Source organism: Halichoerus grypus, chromosome 12 (assembly GCF_964656455.1).
Source record: "Halichoerus grypus chromosome 12, mHalGry1.hap1.1, whole genome shotgun sequence".
NCBI classification, from domain to species: Eukaryota; Metazoa; Chordata; class Mammalia; order Carnivora; family Phocidae; genus Halichoerus; species Halichoerus grypus.
In genome coordinates this window covers 21583723-21606897 of record NC_135723.1, presented here as the reverse complement: position 1 = coordinate 21606897, position 23175 = coordinate 21583723, and the positions used below count along the sequence as shown (strand labels likewise).

At 37.3% G+C, this 23175-nt stretch overlaps 1 protein-coding gene and 1 pseudogene across 3 annotated transcripts in view; one reads left to right on the top strand and one right to left on the bottom strand.

The window, feature by feature from the left end:
- Window positions 1–23175, bottom strand: part of RELN (reelin) — a 490351-nt gene that overhangs the window by 301961 nt on the left and 165215 nt on the right. The window lies entirely within an intron of this gene.
- On the top strand, window positions 4564–5769 carry LOC144379656 (dnaJ homolog subfamily A member 1-like; annotated as a pseudogene).

Below are 23175 nucleotides of genomic sequence, written 5' to 3'. Positions count from 1 at the left end.
ATTCAGGGCATAAACACGAAGGCCATAATTCCAAACACCATATAAAGAAAGGTAGATTTGTCCACCAGTATCCCAGAGAGCACCCACCCCACAATACCCCTGGTGGCATTGAGCGTCATCAGTCTATAGTTCCATTCTAAAGGTGTCATGTTACTTTTAATTTCCATCCCACTGATTATTAGTAGGATACTTTGCATGTTTCTTGGTTACATTTTTCAGTTTTGGGAATTAACTGTTCATGTCCTTGCCATTTTGCCACGGGTTTTAATGTTTTTCTAACCAACTTACAAGAACACTTTAAATGTGAAGGCTATTAACTCTATGCTATATATTTCTTACCAATATTTTCTATGCAGTTTATAATTAGTCTTTTATATTTATTGTTTTTTTAATAAAAAAATTTAAATTTTCATGTAATCAAATCTTTCAGTCAATTCCCTTCTAATTTTTTCCAGGCTTTTCATGCTTAGAAGCTCTTTCCCCTTCTAAATTCAGTTGAATAGATATGTACATGCATTTTCTCCTGGGAATTTTTTCTATTCATCTGGAATTTATTTTGGCATATGGGCATTCAGTGGAGATTTAAATTTATTTTTCTCATTTATTTAAAAAATTTCCTTACATATTTTATTGAATAATTTTTTATCAACCTTATTATAGAATCTTTCCTATATTATGTTTTCAATATATATCACAGTTATTTCCTGAATTATCTATACATTTCCATTGATGTGAAAGGCTTCAATAAATTTCTACACTAAAAACTTTCCACAATAAACTCAATTATATGGATAGGGTAGTCAGGGAATTGGGAATAATGTTTTTTTTTTTTCATGATTTCTGACTTTAACAGAAATAAACAGTACTTATATTAGCCATAATTAAATTATACTCATGAAATGGAAATGCATAGTGAAACTTCCAAATCTGTAGAGTATGCTTATTTCTAGTTGTTAAACATCCATTGATTCAGATAAATTTAGGCAATAATTCCTATGGCAGTTTGAGAAGACATATTTGTCAGCTGAGCATTTATGTGGGTAAAGTGTAATGAATTTTAGGAAAATATAATAATTCTGAGCCTTCTTCTCTAAAAATACTAAATCAGGGGTGCCTGGGTAGTGCAGTCCACCAACTCTTGGTTTCGGCTCAGATCATGATCTTGGGATCATGGGATCAAGCCCTGCATTGGACTCTGACTTCAGCATGGAGTCTGCTTAGGATTCTCTGCCCCTCCCCTGCCTCCACTGCTCTAGCTCCTTCTCTCTCTCAAATAAATAAATAAATCAAAATACTGAATCAGAGAGAATCTGAAATTAAGATATGAGGTACAACATGGGGGGGGGGCTAAAAATGGCAAGATAGAAAGAACACCTCTGGCATGAAGGGCTGGACAGCCAACTACTTCCTGTGCATTATAAGCATTATCAAGAAATTGAAAACCAACAAGCATGAAGAGAAGATCCTAAAAGCTCCCAGGCAAAGAAAATATAATAACTTTCAAAATAAGAATAAAACTGTGTCATTTTCATGTTCTTAATTATAGCACAGAAAGCCTTTGAAATTTTCAGAGTATTATTTTTAATCTGGACTTCTTTTTCTAGCCAATCTATCATCAAACGTAAGGAATCAAACATTGCACTCCCCAGGTATAATCTCTCAGGAAGCAACTGAGAAAGTGCTCTAGGAAAAATAACAGTAAATTAAGAAAGAGAAGAAATAATTAAAAATGAAAAGCTGTTCAAGAAGGAAAAAATCATAGTACACCGTTCAGTTCTGCAGTGAATAATATTTATATAACCATTGACTGAAACACTGATGACTGATTTTATTTAAAAATGTGATATATTTATATTTGGAGGAAATGGGGATGAAGTTGTGTGTCTGAGGTTAATGGCATAAAAGAAGTACATCTTCTTCTTCCACAATATGAAGTCACTTGGTTTAAGTATTTATTTAAAAATATGGATAGCAATACCAGAAGCAGTGGCTAAAACGATAACAATAGCTTACTCTGGGAGTGTTTCTGGAAGGAGCAGAGATGAGAAGTCTTCCTTTTTATTATAAGTCTTTTCTTATTACATGATATTTATTTATTTATTTTTAAAGATTTTATTTATTTATTTGAGAGAGAGAGAGAGCATGAGTGGGGGCAGGGGGAGAGGGGCAGAGGCAGAAGGAGAAGCAGACTCCCCGCTAAGCAGGGAGCCTGACATGGGGCTCCATCCCAGGACCCTTAGATCATGACCTGAGCTGAAGGCAGATGCTTAACCGACTGAGCCACCCAGGCGCCCCTTATTATATGATATTTAAAACATCTTTGTCAAAAATAGAATTTAAATTAAAAATAAATGAATATCAAAGCAAGCAGAAGGAAAGAAATAATAAAGATTAAAGAAGATATGAATAAAAAAGAGAACAGAAAAATACTAGAGAAAATCAATGAAGCCAAAAGTTGGTTCAATGAAAAGAACAACAATATTGACAAACTGTTTGCTAGAGTGAAAGAAAGAAAGAAAGAAAGAAAGAAGAAAGAAAGAAAGAAAAAATGACAGAAAGAAAGAGTGAGAGAGAAAATCAATTTACTAAAATCAGGAATGAAAGAGGGGACATTACTATTAACTTTGCAGAAATAAAAAGGATTTTAAAGAAATACTATGAATAGTTAATACCCACAAACTAGATAACAAAGATGAAATGGACAAATTTCTAGAAAGATATAAAGTACTAAAACTGACTCAATAAGAAATTGAAAATCTGGGGCGCCTGGGTATCTCAGTTGGTTAAGCGACTGCCTTCAGCTCAGGTCATGATCCTGGAGTCACAGGATAGAGTCTGGCATTGGGCTCCCTGCTCAGCAGGGAGTCTGCTTCTCCCTCTGACCCTCCCCGCTCTCATGCTCTCTCTGTCAAATAAATAAATAAATAGATCTTAAAAAAAAAGAAATTGAAAATCTGAATAGACCTATAACAAGCAAACAGACTGAATTAGTAATAAAAAAAACTTGCCACAAAGAAAATCCCAGGTCCAGATGGCTTCACTGGTGAATTCTATAAATGTTTAAAGAAGAATTAACACCAATCCTTCACAAACGCTTTCAAAAAATAGATGAGGCAGGGAACATTTTCCAACACATTCTAGGAGGCCAGCATACCAAAGCTCAGTATATACATCACAAGAAACAAAAACTACACAAATACCACTTAATGAATATAGACTCAAAAACTATCAGCAAAATATTAGCAGATTGGAATCCACCAACATATTAAAAAGATTATACACCATGACTCAAGCAGGATTTAACCCAGAAATGCAAGGTTCAACATATAAAAATCAATGTACTATATCACGTTAATAGAATACAGGGGGGCGGGAAACACGATTATATCATTAGATGCTGTATGATCATTTGACAACTTCCAATATCCTTTCATGATAAAAAAAAAAAAACCACACTCAACAACCTAGGAATATGAGGAACAGCTTGAAATGCCATCTACAAAAAACTGATAGCTAAAAGCACACTTATTAGAGAAAATGAAAGTTTTCCTTCTAATATTATGAACAAAACAAGAATGCTGCTCTTGCCACTTTTATTCAACATTGTATTGGAGGTTCAAGCCAGGGATATCAGTCAAGAAAAAGAAATACAAGGTATCCATATTGAAAAGGAAGAAGTAAAAAATACCTCTACTTGACATAATAATGGCATAATGACATAATCTTGTATATAGAAAATATTAAAGAATCTACAAGAAAATTATTAGAGCTAATAAATAAATACAGCAAGGTTACAGAATAAAAGACCAAAATACAAAAATAAGTTGTTTTTCTATACACTATCAATGAATAAACTGGAAATAAAATTAACTGGAATAAAACAATTCCACTCACAATAGCATCAAAAAGAATAAGACATTTAGGCATAAAGTTAGCAAAAAAAGAGCAAGAATTGTACATGACAAAATACAAAACATTGTTGAAGAAACTAAAAGAAGTCTAAATAAATGGAAAGAAATCTCACGTTCATAAGTCAAAAAACCTAATATTGTCAAGACAGCAGTAATACCAAAATGGATCTACAGATTCAACACAATACTTATCAAAGTCCTGAGTATTTCCCAGAAATGCACAATCTAATCATAAAATTCACAGAAATGAAAGGAGTTAAGAAAGTCAAAATGATCTTAATAAAGAACAACAAAGTTGGAGGACTTGCACTTCTTGATATAAGCTTACAGTAACTATTAACTTACAGTAATCAAGATGGTGTGATATTGACAGAAGAACAAACAGATCAGCGGAACAGAATTGAGTCCAAAAATAGACTTTCACATTATAGTCAATTGCTTTTTGGCAAAGGAGCCAGGACAGTTCAAGGAGAAAGGTCTTTTCAACAAGTGGTGTTCAGTCAAAGGGAAATCCACATGTAAAAGAATGAAGATGGCGGAACTTCCCACAACACTCGGTAAGAAGAGGAGCAGCAGCTGTGTGGGCTGGGCCCAGCAGCGTGCTCCTTCCTGCTCCCCCACACTGGCCTCAGCTGCTCACCAGCTATAGAAAATGGTGAAAGAAACCACTTACTATGATGTTGTGGGGGTCAAACCCAATGGCCCCCCAGGAAGAAGTGAAAAGGCTGACAGGAGACTGGCCTTGAAGTACCACCCTGCTAAGAATCCAAATGAAGGAAAGAAGTTTAAACAGATTTTTCAAGCTTATGAAGTACTCTCTGATGCCAATAAAGGGAATCATATGACAAAGGAGAACAGGCAATTAAAGAAGGTGGAGCTGGTGGTGGTTTGGGCTCTGCGATGGACACATCTGGTATGTTTTTTGGAGGAGCAGGAAGGATGCAGAGAGAAAGAAGAGGTAAAAATGTTGTGCATTAGCTCTCAGTAACCTTAGATTTATATAATGGTGCAATAAGAAAACTAGCTCTGCAAAAAATGTGATTCGTGACAAATGTGAAGGACAAGGTGGTAAGGAAGGAGGGTTAGAATGCTGTCCCAATTGCTGAGGTACTGGAATGCAAATAAGAATTCATCAGAGAGGACCTGGAATGGTTCAGCAAACTCAGTCTGTGTGCATGGAGTGCAGGGCCATGGGGAATGGATCAGTCCTAAAGATAGATGTAAAAGCTGCAATGGAAGGAAGATAGTTGGAGAGAAGAAGATTCTAGAAGTTCATATTGACAAAGGCATGAAAGATGGCCAGAAGATAACATTCCATGGTGAAGGAGACCAACAACAAGGACTGGCTCCCGGAGATATTATCATCGTTTTAGATCAGAAGGACCATGCTATTTTTACTCAGTGAGGAGAAGACCTTTTCATGTGTATGGAATACAGCTGGTAGAAGCACCATGCGGCTTTCAAAAGCCAGTATCTACTCTTGACAATCGAACCATCCTCATCACCTCTTCTCCAGGTCAGATTGTCAAACATGGGGATATCAGGTGTGTGTTGATGAAGGCATGCCAATTTATTGTAGACCATGTGAAAAGAGGTGCTTAATCATCAAATTTAAGGTAAACTTTCCTGAGAATGGCTGTCTCTCTCCTGATAAACTCTCTTTGCTGGAAAAACTCCTCCCGGGAGGAATTAGAAGAGACTGATGAAATGGACCAGGTAGGATTCGTGGACTTTGATCCAAATCAGGAAAGATGGCGCCATTACAGTGAAGAAGCATCTGAGGGTGATGAGCATCATCCAAGGGGTGGTGTTCAGTGTCAGACCTCTTAATGGGGCCAGTAAATGACACTGCTGGCATTTTATATGTGGTAGTAAATGAGGGAAGGACTAGAATCATAGCTCACTACTTGCTATTGTTTTTAATATTCAACTACAGTAGTGTTTTAAAAGTTAAATGAAGAATAAACTCAAATATAAAAACTCTGACTTTGCCCTCTATGTATGATGACTTTAGTGTGCAAGATAAGTTTAATAATTGTAGAAACTAATTTTAAAAAATCTCGCCTAGAGCGCCTGGGTGGCTCAGTCGTTAAGCGTCTGCCTTTTGCTCAGGTCATGATCCCAAGGTCCTGGGATTGAGTCCCGCGTGGGGCTCCCTGCTCTGCAGGAAGCCTGCTTCTCCCTCTCCCACTCCCCCTGCTTGTGTTCCCTCTCTCGCTGTGTCTCTCTCTGTCAAATAAATAAATAAAATCTTTAAAAAAAAATCTCACTTAGCATTTGTTAGTCCACACCTTGTCACTGATTTCAGCTCTATGTACATGAAACAGCTTAGACTGAAATGCTAGGTGTATGTATTGACTTCAGTATATGACCCTTAATTGTTTTGTTTATTTCAGTAAGCTCTACACCCAGCGTGGGGCTTGAATTCATGACCCTGAGATCAAGAGTCGCACGCTCCACCGAATGAACCAGCCAGGCGCCCCTATGGCCCTTAATTGGTAAGCTATGAGGTTAAAACTTGTATTTAACTGGCAATCAGACTAAGAACTTAATTTGTACAGAAGTGCTGGTCTGCAGTTATATTAAGTGGGATTCATTGTGATGCCTCTGCATTCATTCTCTTGCCTCACCTGTTACTTGAAGATGGCATGCTATGTAATTTGGCCTGTTGTAATAGTGATAGAAATGATACCTTTCTAAAGAAGGGGTTTAGCATGATATGCTGCTGCTTGAGGGCTTGCACTTGTAGAATTGCATTCCTTTCCGCTGTGCTATCTTTTTCTTTTTTTTTTTTAAGACTTTATTTATTTGACAGAGAGAGAGGGAGAGAGAGAGAGAGCACAAGCAGGGGGAGGGGCAGAGGGAGAGGGAGAAGCAGGCTTCCTGCTGAGCAGGGAGCCTGATGCGGGGCTCCATGTGGGGCTTGATCCCAGGACCCTGGGATCATGACCTGAGCCAAAGGCAGACACTTAACCCACTGAGCCACCCAGGCGCCCCTATCTTTTATATATATATATATCTTTTATGTCTGGGGGTTATTTTATATATATATATATAAAAGATATATATATATATATCAATCAATCCTGGTTACACTTTTTTCCCCCTTCTCTTTGGACCATGATAAGCTTCAGAGTAGTGACTTCAGGAGCAGGGCAAGTTAGAGTGAAGAGACATGGAGAATAAATTGCATGTATGAGATAGGAAGGTGTTTTTTAGGTATGTTACAGGCTTACTTTAAACCATTTAAGTTATGCTCTGAAGCAACTATAATTTAATGTTGGTAGGATAGCAAATTATGATGAATAGCTTTAGCTGTATGTTTAAATCATATTCACAGGCTTAAAATCTGGGTATCAGAATTAAGAAATTCTTGAAATCTATGAACGTCTCCTTTATATACTGACTACAAAGCAAAAAAACAAAAAAGAATGAAGTTAGACCCCTACTTCACACCAAATACAAAAATTAACTCGACATGGAACATAGACCAAAATGTAGTAACTAAAATTATAAAACTCTTAAAAGATAAGAGGTAAATCTTCATGACCTTGTATTTGACAATACAACATGAAAAACACAAGCAAAAAAAAGAAAACAAATAAATTGGACTTCAAGAATATTAAAATTTTTGTGAAACAAAGGATACTATCAAGAAAGTGAAAACAACCCATAGAATGGGAGAAAATATTTGCAAATCATATATCTAATAAGAGACTTGTATCCAGTATGTATATATGTTTGTATGTGTGTGTGTGTATGTATGTATATATATATACATATACATCTCATATATATAACTCAAAACAATAAAAGATAAATAACCCAATTTAAAAATGGACAAAGGATTTGAATAAACATCTATCCAAAGAAGACATACGAATAGCTGATAAACACATAGAAAGATGCTCAAGATCATCCTTCATTTGGGAAATACAAATAAAAACCACAATGAGATATCACTAGACCAATACCAGGATGGCTAAAATAAAAAAGACAGATTGATGAAAACATGTAGAAATTGAAACCTCAGATATTCCTGATGAGAATGTAAAATGCTATAGCCACTTTGGAAAATTTGGCAATTCCTCAAAATGTTAAACATTGAGTTACTGAATGACCTAACAATTCCATTTCTAAATGTATACCTAATTGATTTTAAAACAAAAGGTCACACACACAAAAAAACACGTATACAAATCGTCCTAGGAGCATTATTCATAATAGGCCAAAGTGGAAATAGCCCAAATGTCCATCAACCAATGGATGCCTAAATTAAAACATGGTATATCCATACATTGGAGTATCATTCAGCCGTAAATAGGGATGAAGTACTGTTCATGCTATTAACATGGACCTTTCAAGGACGAACCTTGAAAACATGCTAACTTTAAAAAGTCAGCCATAAAAGTCTACATGTTGTATAATTCCATTATATGACACGTCCCGAATAGGCAAGTCCATAGAGACAGGAAGTAGATTGGTGGCTGCCAGAGGATGGGGAAATAGGGACTAATTGCTCATGTGTGCAAGGTGTCCTTTGGGGGGGGGTGATGAAAATGTTCTGAAATTTTTGATGATGATTGTACAAACCTGAATTATACTAAAAAACACTTAAATTGTATACTTTAAAGGGGTGAATTCTATGGCATATGAATGATATCTCAATGAAGCTGCTATTAAAAAATAAAATCAAAATATATTCTAGAAGGCTGTAGATAAGCTAATAGTGTATAGACATGCAGTCATTATTAAGGATGGTCAGGAATGTCTGGGGGTTATCTCTATCTTCTTCCAAATGATGCTATAATGGACAGAAAGAAGTGCTTTGTTGCTTGAAACATACAGAGAAAGAGCTAATTTAGTATTTCTTTAATGCTGCCATCCTTCAATGCTTCATTAAAAAGAATATAGTAGGTGGTCCAAGGAAACTATAAAGCCTCAAACTACAACCAAATTTCAATTAAACCAAAGTTTAATTTCTGCATATTATATGCAACTCTGAGCCCAGGGAGTGAATAATCTTTCTTTGCAATGTATAAGTAGTGCTTCTCTTACCTGCCTCAGGACACATTTAGATGAACGAAAACACATTAAATTATTGATGTAATGATTAATTGAAAGTCCCCTTAAATTATCTAGCATATTTATAGCAACGTCCTTTGGCCCCGTGCAGGCAAAACTACAACTCTTACAAGTATGTTCAAAATCAGTCATGTGTACCTTTCTTTCTTCTTTCTTCTCTCTCTCTCTTTTTTTTTTTAGATGAATTACAGTATTGAAGAAAGCAGGATGAATGCTTAGGATGTCGTCTGGATAATGGCTGACTTTTTCTGTGCCTCCTCACATAGAACTACACTCCTTTAGCTCAATATAGAACCATATTTGGACTGAATCTCCTTAGTGTTTCAAGTAAATTCCAGTGCTGCCCATGGTGCTAGATAGAGTGTCCAGGTGGGATTTCTGGTGATACCACCAGTTCTGTCACTATTGAGTCTGATCTTGGGATAGTAATACGGGTAGTAAGAACCATTTACTAGCCTAAGAAAATGTCTGTGAAGCATATATAACTCACTGCCAATGTAACACTCAGGCAGGTGCATTTTCAGGGAACTAAAAGGGGATGGGAGGTAAGGATGAAATGGTCATCATGGGTAGGACAAGTGAACATTTTGCTAGACAGATAATATTTTTATTTTAAGGGTATTTAAAAGGTTGATTCTAAACCGTCTTGACTAGAAATCAATCCATCTAGAAATTGGAAACTTAAAAATATATGTAACACCAGGCCCTAACCCCAATCAATTTCTTCAGAATCTTGGTACAGGGCTTGGGCACACGTGATTCTACTTGTAGCCAGACCTAAAAAACTACTGGTCTGAACAGATATGCAGTTATACATTCTTCGCTGAGTCAGAAAAGTTTCACCATCCCTCTTCATAACATCTTCTACTCTGGTAACAACCACTATCATCAATACATTATTTCCTTCCTACTTTCTCCAGCTGAAGACTGGAAAGGATTAAAATTTATCCCAGAGACTCTGGCAAGGGATTGCCCCTCATTTCCACTTGATTTTTCACTATCTTTGGTAGATGAGAAACACATGTATATTTAACTCACAACAAAAACAACAGAGTAATTTTTCAGTGAAGTAGGATTCCCCTATTAACCTAAAGGGACGCTGTATGAAATGATGCATTTTCAGAGTTGTCTCTGGTACAGTCACTCACAAGCTGGTGTGTAGGCAGGATTTCTCAATCTCAACACGACTGACATTTGAGCTGGATAATTCTTTGCTATAGGGGGATGTCTTGTCTATTATAGGATGTTTAGCAGCATCCCTGATCTCTAACCTCTAGATACCAGGTATGACAACAAGAAATGTCTCCAGACATTGTCAAATGTCCCTTGGGAGCAGAGGTAAAATTGCCCTGGTTGAGAATGCCTGGTGTATAGTTTTGTAAGAACTTAGCCCCATATCAAAATTACAATATTTACACTAAACCTTCTGTTTACCACATTGAATAGCACTCATTTTGACATTTACATGATGAAAAATATTTCAAATTTGGCTCATGTCTAGGAGTCTAATTATATATAATATCTCCTAATGCCAAGTAGCATTTTCTATTGAAGTCAATTTCTACAGCATAGTTATAACCGGCTTCCTGCGTTGCTCCAGGCAAAAGAGAAAAGTAAGATCTGACACACACACACATTCTGCAATAGATGTCTGTATAAATGGCCCTTGATGGATCGAGCTAAGACTCAGCTTTAGGAAAGTTGTTTTGTCTGATTCACATTTTCTGTGAGTTTAGTCTTTGACTAACGTAGCCCTTAGGGTTGGGGAAGTTGAAGTGTCTCGTATTTTTGTTTAAAAGGCCTTTCCTGGAATTGAACACAATTTTGTTAGAGAAAACCTAGTATGGATAAATGGGAGTGAATGAAAATATGAGGTATAAATATCAAAGTTCAAAGTCAAGAGTATACCAGGGATTCCCTAACAGAACAAAGAATATTGAGCCAATTAATCAGAAAATTAGGTATTTTAGAGTTGAATTACTTGCGTCATGATTTTTTTTTTCTTCCCTTTGCTGGGAAGACATGAACAAATCATCCAATTTCAGAAACTTAGCTAAAAGAAAGCCTTTATTGCAAACAAAGGCAGAGACAGTGTAGTTAAAAGTAAAAAGCCATGGAAAATGAATATTTTAAAATTCCTTTGGAATTACAAGGCACAGCCCCCTGACTAATAGCACAGAAATGATGGCCCATGATTACAATTTTTGCCCCGGTAAATATACACTATTTGCATTACCTTCGGGATAAAGTAGAAACAAGGAAGACCATTTTGACACAGCTTGGAGCTTATAATGTCATTCTTTGCCTTCCTGTGAATATTCCATTTTTGTACAATGCTAAAGAAATCACATTTTCATTTTTCTGTAATTCATTATGGCTCATTGCTGGAGCAACTGCCAAACCAGTCAATTTGTATAAATAATAGAACAAGCTTCCATTGTCTCTCATCTGACACAGTGCCAAGTAGTCGGTCTACCTTTTCCAAGAGGGAAATCATGTTTTTAAACTCTTTATCTAATTTTAATGTCCCTGGAGTTATACACGGTAAATTCTTTTGGAACCCTGAACTGAGGGTATGGAATCAAGCCCTTATTCCTTTAAATTAGGTCATATAAAGACTACTGATTCTCATGTTGCCATTAGATAAAGAACAAAACCCTATGTGAGTATTTGAAAGCCCAAGTGAATTTGTTTTCCTTCTGATTTTTTAAAACAGTGGCACTTTAGTGACCTTGGTTTTTCTAAATTACTCATCTCCCAGCACATCAGTTAATGTTTGCTTAATTCAGATTTCAGGAATCCATCACACTTCCCTGAAGAAGTAAAAATGGCTGTGTGCTTCTTGTTTGACAACTTTAACTCTCAGTTTGGTTTTTTGTCTTTCAGCAATAGCAGTGGGTAGAATAGATACAATCTTCTCACTCTTCATATAATTCATAGTATCCAAAATTTACAAAACAGATCACAGCATCCAAAATTTACAAAAGAGAAATATTCAGTGGTTAAATAAGCTAAGGGTCTGTAAAAGTGAGTGGGTGCATAGCTATAGGGTCATCCTTACATACCTGTAGGGTATGACTTATGTGCCTGAAATTCTTAGAGATTTATTCCTTTGAATAGCAATTCATCTCTCTTAAAGATCCCTTTTGCTGCTTTAAAAGTCTTGTCTGCAGGTGATTTTAGATTTACGGAAAAGCTGCCAGGACAGTACAAGAGAGTTTCCATATACCCTTCACTCAACTTCCTCCAATGGTAACTCCTCACATAACCATGGTACATTTGCCAATGCTGAAGAATTAACATTCAGATTTTACTAGTTTTTCTGATGATGTCCTCCCCCTCCCCACAAGTATCCAATCCACGGCACTACATTACATTTAGTAAGATTCCTTTTATAAATACAAAAATTTCCAGGCAGTATAATTTATTAAATTACCAACCAGCCTTATTATGAACTCATTTATTACATCAGTCTTCTTCTGGAAGGAAAAGATAAGGGCAGCATAAAAATCCTGGGCATGTGTGGGAATATAAAGGAATTGTAAAGGGAAAGAAATGCTGCCAAGATAGGAGGTAACAAATCAAAGCCAAAAGACATTCAATTTTGCCTGGGGCAGGCCCTGTGCAGCTATGTGTAATTAGCTTCCTCAATTACTAGATCTGACAAACTAATTTTCATTTGAGAGAAAACAACAAATCATTAATTATGGTAATAAGTCACGGATTAAAATCTTTGTGTGTGGATTCTACATGCTCTGTGATTTGTGCCCTTGGTCAGCCTCCATTTTGCTTCCTCAGCCGCTCCGGCGCCTCGCTCCTGGGAATCCTGTGTGCAGACATCTCCGATGCCCAGCCCTGGACAGCGCTACTCACGGACTCTGAACCAACTCTGCTAGTGGATTTACCTCCTTGTGATGCCTTTAGTAGCTACAGTCTTGTTCTGATAGCTACTTGAAAGCAAAGATGTATTTTTAGAAGCGTGAAGTATTGTGATTAAGAGCATGAACTTTGTAGTCAAATTTGGATTCAGATCTTAGCCACCACTTAATGGTCTTGATCTTAGTCAAATCAAATAACCTCCCCAAGCCTCAGTTTACTCATCTGTAAAATGGGGGCAATAATGGAGGATCTCGGGGATCAGCCATGATTCTCGAGAACCTGTGTTGCTTTCTATAGCTCCTTTACTGCTGGGCCGACCTGGGATCCTTTTCTCACATGAACATCCCTAAGGCACTCCTTTTCTCCCTTCCACATTGTCTCAGTGGACTTCAGACTTGTACCTAGGCACCTGCTAACAAAACCTCCTGGTTATAAGGCCAAGCACTATTCGAGGCACTCCGGATAAGGATAAAGCAGTGAACAAAAGATGTTTTATGCCCTCAAGAAGTTTACACTACAGTCAGCCACAGCTGGAGTTCTAGATACAAACCGCCTTTTCTCTAGGTTGACTGGGTTGGCTGCCCAGATTTGTCCCTGGGCTCCAATTAAGGGAAATTCCAACATCAGTCTTCCTTGGCCTGAACTGTCTCCTGCCTGGGCCAGAGCCTCTAGCCATTCTCTGCTGTAGGGTCAAGTTTGTGAGCACTGGTGTCAGACCTATCCCCTCCTTTCTACTTGCTTTTCATATGTTGGGGGTTGCTGTGACCACCACACCTAATAAGAGAGTTGCACTTTACAAGAACAATAAGAACATCCATGAGGTTATAACCTTACTAGTAATAATAAACTGAAACAGTGTCAGAATTATCTACCTTAAGTAACTGGTTTAGAGATTCAAATACTTTGGACTTCCAGTATATTCAATACTTTGAATCTTGAGTAGGAAACTCATGGGGAATTACACAGCTAGTGATAGTCCTAGTTTCAAATCCTGCATTGTCTATCAATAATATGCATTTTTATATGAAGAGATCTGGTTAAAACAGAAGCAATTATATTTAGAACAATGGCAAAGTTATATTGTTCCACAAGCTGTGCCTCTGTGGGGAGAGACCAGCGCTTCTGGAGTACATGCTGCTCCATCAGTATTCCTTCATCACTTATTACACTTATAGTCTGAGGCCTGCTTTCAGTTCCTCTGACCACCTAACCATTTCCTACCACAGGACATTTCCATTTGCTGTGCACTTACCTTTAAGGGAATTTTCTTCCACAGACCAACTTATAGTCAACCCTGAGGTCTCATCCTAAATGTCCTCCTTAGAGGCTTCTCATTACTTTCCAGACTAAATCAGATTCCTTGTAATAGCTGCTCACTATAGCTTTCACTATTTCTTCATGGCACTTGTTACAATTATAATTATTTTATTTGTGGGCAGCATACTAGAGTAATCAAGAGTACAGGCTCTGGGGTCTGAATGTCTGAGTTTAAATCCAGTTTCCGTACTTATTCAGGTAAATCACATGAATAAATGACTTAATTTCTCTGTGCCTCACGAATAATAGTATCTACCTCACAGAACTGTGATGAAGATTTAAAGAAATTATCCACATAAAATACAGAGTATGGTGTATAGCAAGCTCTTAGTAAGTGCCAACCACAGTAATTATGATGTAATATAATAATAACAACAATAATAATACAAATTCTATGGCAAAGACTACTTCTATTTGTTTACTGATGCATATTTTTTTTAAGATTTTATTTATTTATTTGAGAGAGAGAGCATGAGAGAGAGAGAGAGAGAGAAAGATCACGAGCAGGGGGGAGGGATAGAGGGAGAAGCAGACTCCCTGCTGAGCAGGGAGCCTGATGTGGGACTCGATCCCAGGACCCTGGGCTCATGACCTGAGCTGAAGGTAGATGCTTAACTGACTGAGCCACCCAGATGCCCAGCTGATGCATATTTCTAAGGCTTAGGAAAATCTATGGTACATAGTGAATGATCAATAAATATCTGCTGAATTACTGAATAAATGAGAAACAAAATAAATACAAATCAGGTTCCTCTTGGTCAGTTTACTGTTTAGATAGAAGGAAAAGTTGTTTGTTCATGAAATTTAAGTAAGAAAACAAAGGTAAGAGCAATAGGAGAGATAATAACTTTCACAAATTCAGAAGGAAAAGAGTAAAGGAAACAATTTACTATATTCAAAATTTAGCAACAAGTTCTTGAAAAACTTTTTAGAGGGGAAAAAAGAAACAAAAATGATCAAGTGCTAAAAATTACCATTTTCAGTAACAAAATCTAATTAAGATATGACCAAATAAACAGAAATTGATATTTACTTTGCATGACACTATGCATATGTTTCTGAAAGGTATATGAGGGCATTCAAATATGAACTGTATAAAGGGAAATTGCTAGTTAAAGGATTACTCCTGTGGGCACCTGGCTGGCTCAGTCAGTACAACATGCAACTCTTGATCTCAGGGTTGTGAGTTTGAGCCCCATGTTGGGTGTAGAGATTACTTAAAAAAAAAAAACAAACTCTTAAAAAAAAGGATTACTATCATAAAACAAATCCCAATCCTTTAGTTGGTCTTTTTCTATAAACTTGGGTTTTCATACATTGAATTTAGTCTTAGACCAAGGTTCACGAGAGTTTAAATTAATTTAAATATAGGCATGCTATAAAAGTCACATAAATTCAAGATACCCATATGTGAAATTTTGAAAAGCATTTTGTTTAGTAGCAAAGGCTAATATTAGCACTGTGCATTAAATCCCTAGGAAAATAAACTAGGCTTCTAAGTACCAATATAATTATGAGACTCCTTATGAAATCAGAGTGCTGGTTCCATTTATAGACTCGGATTGGCTTCAGGGATAGGTATATAACTACAACTGAAATATCCAAACAGGGATTTTAAAAGCGTACCTTTCATATAAAGTATAGATACAAGAACTCCTCCAATGCTTGTTTTATTAAAACAAAAACAAAGCCTCAGAAGTAACCATGGTCACAATAGAAAACTATTTTTAAAATGCTAGCATTTTTTATTTTTCTAAAAGATTTTTTATTTATTTATTTGAGAGAGAGAGGGAGAGGGAGAAAAGGAGCAGGGGAGAGGGGCAGAGGGAGAGAGAGAAGCTGACTCCCCGCTGAGCAGGGAGTCCGACTGGACTCAGGGCTCCATCCCAGGACTCTGAGATCATGACCTGACCAGAAGGCAGACACTTAACCGATTGAGCCACCCAGGCACCCCTAGCATTTTTTTAAAATGAGGTAAATGAACAGTATTTTTAACTAGGTAATATATAATGATCTTATAATGCATTATTTTCATATTTCCAAATAATATGTAGGATGAACATTCCCAGGACCTGTTTCCAAGTGCATTTAAATTTGGCCAAAATGGAATCTTCACACAGATATATAAAAAACAAAGTTTTAAATCTCTCTCATGGGTCAAAAATAAGCTCCCTTTTTCCTAAAACCCTTTCTAGTTTTATGATTGCAATGCTAAAATAATCCATATCTTTGTTCCTTCTCAAGCTCACACTTTATAAACACATCCCCATTTGCTGCTTTTCACCTGCCATCTCACTAAAGGCATTTATCTTTTGTTCATACTAATGTACTCACAATGATGTTTAAAACACTCTAATACATCCAGTGCTTTCAAACACATCGTCACTCTTTACTTGTTGAATTAATTGCCTTCACATAATGCTTCTTCATAGGCGAGGGTCTTTAATTTACTTAGCATTCTTTCCTTATATAATAAATTCTTAGAGGTTGGGAATCAGATGATTAACACAGTATTAGATAATAAAAGACACCTGATTGGAGCAAGGATAATGGAAAACTTCTGAGACTAACACCATGACTGCCTAGTGCTCCAATGGCTGATTCAACAAATACTCTTTGGCACCTTCTAAGTATGAGGCTTTATGTTATGTTCTAAGGGGGACAGATGCCCAAACGTTTTTATCAAATTGCTTAGAGGCTGCAGTTCGATATCTAGCTTCCAAGGCTGGAAGGAACTTAGAGAAATATAGGATTTTCCAGGCACTTCTGCAAATTATAATGGGTGAAGATCATTGTGAGACTTGGTGACAACCTTGGCTCTTACGTTTCCAGAACAACAGAAATTGGCAAGGTTATAGATCTTAGGATGCTGTCATTTTTTTTCTTCTGCTCCTCTCCTAGCAACAGATGCAGTTACAGGAAATGCTTTAGAAATTGGGGTTCATTAGCTATTTTAAAAGGTGGAAATTTTTATAAAGGGTGGAAATTGCACCCAAAAATATCTCAAGGCTATGAAAACCACCGAGAATCTTTGAGTTCTGTGTTTAAGATCTTCAAATGATGTGTAATGGGAAAGGAGACCTCCATCATATAATTAGCTTCACCTTCACTCCCGCTGAGGGAGACAGAGTCTATCACACCCATTTATTTCCCCATCTTGTAGGGGAAAAAAATTCCTACTGTTGGAATATTTTTAGAGTGTTCATATCTTTATCTTTGAGATTTGTATTTGCTTATTGACAATTTCATAAAAGTTGATTCTGTTTGAAGAGAAAGGTTATTTCAAGGACATACAAGAATTATTCTAAGTTATATCTAACGTACCATCATGATTGATAACAAAGCCAAAATATTAATGAGGAGAAATCTCAAATTTCATCTGAAGTTGCTGGACATCTTTTCTATTTCAAATAGGATGACATTAGATAGCAGTCTGAAAAGAAACCCATAATTTATGCTCTGAGTCTCTGACAAATTAGGAGTAATGTCTGTTACACTATGCAGGTCACAGCCTGTCAGGTAAGCATTTCTTACTGTGTGGCAGCGACAATGCATATATTAGTTATGTAAATGTGAGACCTACACACAATTTCCAGGTTAGAATATGTTTAAAGATTATGGTCATAAATAATGCGTAGTAATACCAAGCCTGATTCTGCAATGTCTGGGCATCCACAAATTATTCATAAGGAATAAGAAGCAAATCTTTTAGACAGATCTAATGAACTAATACATGATATCACTAAGAAATGATATAGACTATAGTAATAGATTATTTCTTGCTAACAAATGAAACTCCTAAATCTTAAATATTAGTTACAAAAATTAGTTAGGAAACAGCCTGCCCAACTTACTCAGTGCAGGGTGTATTTCATGATGGATGTTCTCCCTGTTCTTTTATTAAACCTCACATCCAGCCGAGATATTTTTAATTTGGGGGAGTGAACAAACGATCATGGATGATCATGATGAGCAACCACTGCTGGTCAAGAGGTCTGGCAGGGACTTGTCTTCCGTGAAAGAATTTAAAAGTGCTACCCAGGTATCTCATACCTACATTCCCTCAGGTTGAGCAAAACAATACCTCGGTGTCAAGAAACAATTCCAAATCCAAGAAAAAGAAAACTAGACTCTACTCTCAGTTTTGCCACTAATAGTCTAGGTGGATGAGTCCAGGGAAGGTCGTATAACCTGTCTAAGCACCAGATTCTTCATCTGTAAAATGGAGACAACAGCTGGCCTGCCTATCTCACAGGCTAGGCGAGTATCAATTAAACAGATGTGCAAGTATTTTGTGAGCGGTAGAAGGCTCAATGCACAGAGAGAATTAAAATCTAATCTCAAGAGCCAATGATTTTAAACCAACTCCAGATATCTGAATGCGCGTGGCACATGAGTACATATGAGTGGCACGTATACTTGTGAAAGCACACGAAAGTCTGGTGTTGCCAACTCTCAGATTTGTAAAACTGTAAAAGTCCCAAATCCTCCTGAATACTCCAGCCACCTTCCAGCTATTCAGATTTTAGTCTAAGAGAAGATTTTAGTCTTCTATTAGCCAATGGCCTGATGATGGTTTGATCTTGGGGGGGGGTGTGAAGGTTATTGACACTTTCCTGGGTCACGGGCTCTTTTAACTTATCAAGAGATGCTTTCATTGGTCACATAGCCACTTTTAAAATGAAGAATAAGCCAAAATGATTGGCTTATACTGAAGGGACATGCGGCATATGGTCACAGAGAGAGCAAAGAGGGTCTAAAAGGGACAATGGAATGCTTTCCCAATAGCCTTTCTTATTAGATATTCCATGGGAGAGAACACGGGCCCACTATGGTTTAAAAAACTTTTTTTTTTTTTTTTAGTTAAGAAGAGAAAATACATGGAAGAGAAAATGTAGATTTTGAGTTGCTAAGTAAGGAGGAACCAAGATTTTATATCTGCAGGGAGTTTTTGACCCATCTTGAAAAAAAAAAACTGTCCCACTTATTAATAAGGAATATATAGTGTGTATTTTTAGAGAAATTTAAGGAAAGTCAAGCTTAATTTTTCAGATGAGAAGGTCGCAGTACTATAATATGTATTTAAAAATAGAGAAAAAAACAAACATTTTCTTAACATCTGAGGTGAGTGCTAGCTAACCACTCTAACTATGAGTAGTACTGGAGAGAGGGAAGAGGGGACTTAGTTTAGTCACTGGTTAAAGCAATTCGCCATGGTATTGAGGGGAAACGGAGCTCCCTGTAAGTACTTTCTTACAGACAATCATAAGATATAAGTTGCCTCTCTCACATTCTAAAAGAAGAGGAAAAACAAACAGTGAGCTGAGTAACTGTCAGGAGAATCTGGATAATGGATTCTCTATTTAAAAAAAAAAACAAAACCCAAAAATCAATTCATCTTTTTCTTGGCCTTAAAAATCAAGTACCACTGCAACTACATCCTTAAGAGTCCGTATAATCTCTTCAGGATAGATGGGAGTCAGTAAAAGTATCTCCTCCTTAGTATCCTAACATCCATGCTCATTCATTCATTTAACAAGTATTTCTCAACACCTGCCATGTTATAAGCTCCATGCAAGTGCTGGAGACAAGAAGACAAATAATACACAGCTTTCAAGTGAATGACTGCACAGACTAATGGCACATGATACACATGCAATGTCAATTATAATGGAAGGACATACGTTCAATAGCAGCCCCCCCCCCGCCAAAAAAAATTACTCCAATTTCGAATGGGGAGACTGAGAGGCCGTATCTGAGCTGAGTTTTAAATGGTAACTGAAAAGTCGTCAGGTTTTAAAGATGGTGGATTGAGGGGCGCCTGGGTGGCTCAGTTGGTTAAACGACTGCCTTAGGCTCGGGTCATAATCCTGGAGTTTCAGCTCTGTTCAGCAGGGAGTCTGCTTCTCCCTCTGACCCTCCCCCCTCTCATGTGCTCTCTCTCTCTCTCTCTCTCAAATAAATAAATAAAATCTTTAAAAAAAAAGACGGTGGATTGAATGCAAATATCAACTTCCACTCCTTCCTGAAACCTCACTAAAATACAGTAAAGGATCTTTTAAAAAGGCATGAACCCAAAGAGCCAAGAGGACAGGAGAAATAACAATCACATCAAAATCTGGGAAACTAGAAAGCAGATGGGTTAGTCACAACTAACCCAGCACCTACCGAAACACTGAGTCCTAGGCCAGCAGTGGGGTAGGCTGAGATGGATTCAGAAATTTGAAGCACTGAGTGCCTTTTGAGGTGAGGATGGAGATGAGACAGAACAGAGACTCTTTGTTGAAGTCTATTTAAGAAGCTTTCCTTAAGAGCTCTTCCCCCTAATTCTGTGAAGCTCGGTAAGGCCTTCCTCATAACAGCCAAAGATTGGAGGTTTATTCTCCAGAGACACCAGCCACATTTGAGAGCAGCACACAAGGGACAAGTGAAAGTTTACAGACTGAATGAGACGCCCCAAACTTACTTTCTCCTCTTGGCTCCCATAAAGCTGGAAACGAGGTTTCCACCCTCCATCAAGAGATTGGGAAATCCTTTTTGGAGACTCTGTCTTGCCTAAGGGGAAAAAACCTAAAGATACTAAAATCTTTGACCTACCAGGGAATCAGTCAAGTCAGATCAACCTACAGTGAAGACAACCACCAACTTCTCTCATTACCACCTCACTTCCCCTATAACACATCTATGTGGTGCAGGGTACTATAGACAAAGATCATTGGACTTTTGATAAAATTCTCTGTTGAGAAAGAGAGACCAAAACAAATTGGCAAGAAAAAAATAAAGAAAATAGAGATAATACAGAGATATTAGGGAAAAAATGGTGCTGTTAAAATATTTCTTTTAAAAAAGGAATACCCAAAAGGAAAAAATGTATTTAGAAATTTGAAATATTATAACAGAGCTGAAAGGTGACACAGGATTTAGAAGATAAAGCTGAGGAAATCATTCAGAAGGTAGAGCAAAAAGACAGAGACTAGAGGAGCAAAAAGAAAAAGAAAACTAGAGGGTCTGTTTCAGAATGTCTAATGTATGACAGAGGAATTTCAGAACAAGAACAGAGAAACTGAGGATGGGAATGGGATACATCCTCAGTGAAATAATTCAATACAATTTTCTAGACCTGGAGAACATGAGTTTACAGATAGAAGAGCCCAGTGAGTTTCTAGGACATCAGGTAAAACAGAATCATAACAATATGTATCATTGCAAAATTCCACAAATCCTACAAATTTATACAGAACAAAAGTTTTCCTAGGAAGTGTCAAGAATCAGAATGACTTTGGTCCTATCAAGCTATTCTGGAGGCTAGAAGGCCCTGGAACATGGCCTTCCAATTCCAACTTAGAATTCTATACACAATCAACCTATTAATCAAGACATTTTCAGACCAACAAAGTCTAAAAACTTTTTTTTTTCCTACTCTGAAAGGTACCAGAGGATGTTCACTTTCAAACAACAGCAGCAACAATGCCAAAAGCAGGGGTGTGGTTGCAAGGCATATACCCAGCAAAAGGAATATGTATAATAAAGGAAACTGGGATCCAAAGCAGGAGCAAGGGAGAGGGAAATCCCAGGGTACCAGCTGAGCAGCAGGCCAGGGAACAGCCAGTCCAGATTCCAATAGGCCAAAGGGATCCAGGAACACTTCCTTCAAGAGGTGTAAACAGATGGAAAACTTAATGGGTTTGAATGTGTTGAGAGAAAGTTTACACAAGTAGGAGAGAAACACATACTTAGAAAAAAAAAAAAATGAAAAAACAAGGAAATTATTAATTCCTGGGAAAACAAAAAGCCCAGAAAAGAAAAGAAATAACAGTGCCGTGTATGACTGAGCTGTGAATGGAACTGACGTAATCAATATTATAGAGTGTTAAAATTGGTCCAACCAAAATCACAAAAATAACAGTCTAGACTTCCATTCAAGAAACTCAATAGATAATGTCTAAAATAGGAAAACCAAGATCGGGCAAAATAAGCATGTTATATAGAGAGCTGGTGGAACATTCTGAAAGAATCAGCTAACAGAGGAGCCCCGTTGTGACGACGAGCAGCAGAAACACACACAGTAGGCGATGTGTGACATTCATGACTTCTTGGATGAGCAAAAACAGACTTGTATTTTTTTTAAGACACTGAAAGTCAGGTTTTCTCTTGTGTGTAGGTTGAACCTATTCCTAAATGATACAAATTCTAGGAAGCAGATCTTCCAGTTGATAGTGTTTACAGAAATTCTCTACTTTCAGTAAATTCTTAATCTCACAATTTATATGTAAAGGAACTACTTTGATTATCCTGCTGTTACCAACCACCCTCCTCTAGCGATTTTCCCCTCTGAGGCACCCTATTCCCCAACACTTCTTGTGTGCTTTCTTTCCCCTCTCCTGACATGCCTGGGGCATCCTCTGCTCTCACGCATGCATGTACTCTGCCCTTTGCCCCGAGCGTTATGAAATCAATTACTTATTACACTACTAAGTAATGTCATTTCCTCTCATCCTTTTGTCACTCGGGCCTTGAAAGCAATAGTCATCCATCTTCTTTTCAAGCAAGGCCCAACTAAGTAGGTCTTAAAATCATCAGGACCTCAAGCTAGGTCTAATCAACTGGAACCAGAGGAAGGAGGAGAAGACATTTCTGTCAGTTTCTTGCCTATGTTGGAATTATTTTCTTTGGCAGAAACATGTCACATTCTTTCTTTGTGACGGTCAGCAGAGCTGATCACAGGGCTACACAGTGAGTCGGAGACGAGGCTCGACAACCTGGCAAGCTCACCATTATCCCAGCGCCCTGGTCGCAGCACTGCTGCAGCCAGATTACCCTTCTCACCAGGAGAAAAACTCACATCTTCTGCGTGGATTACACTGCACTCGCACTGGTTCAAAGAATCAATATCAGTCATGGTAGCAATAGTAACAACAACACCAGTAAAATTCTTTAGGACAGTTAAAGTTTCCTTTTTAGAAAACCCATATATAAATACATC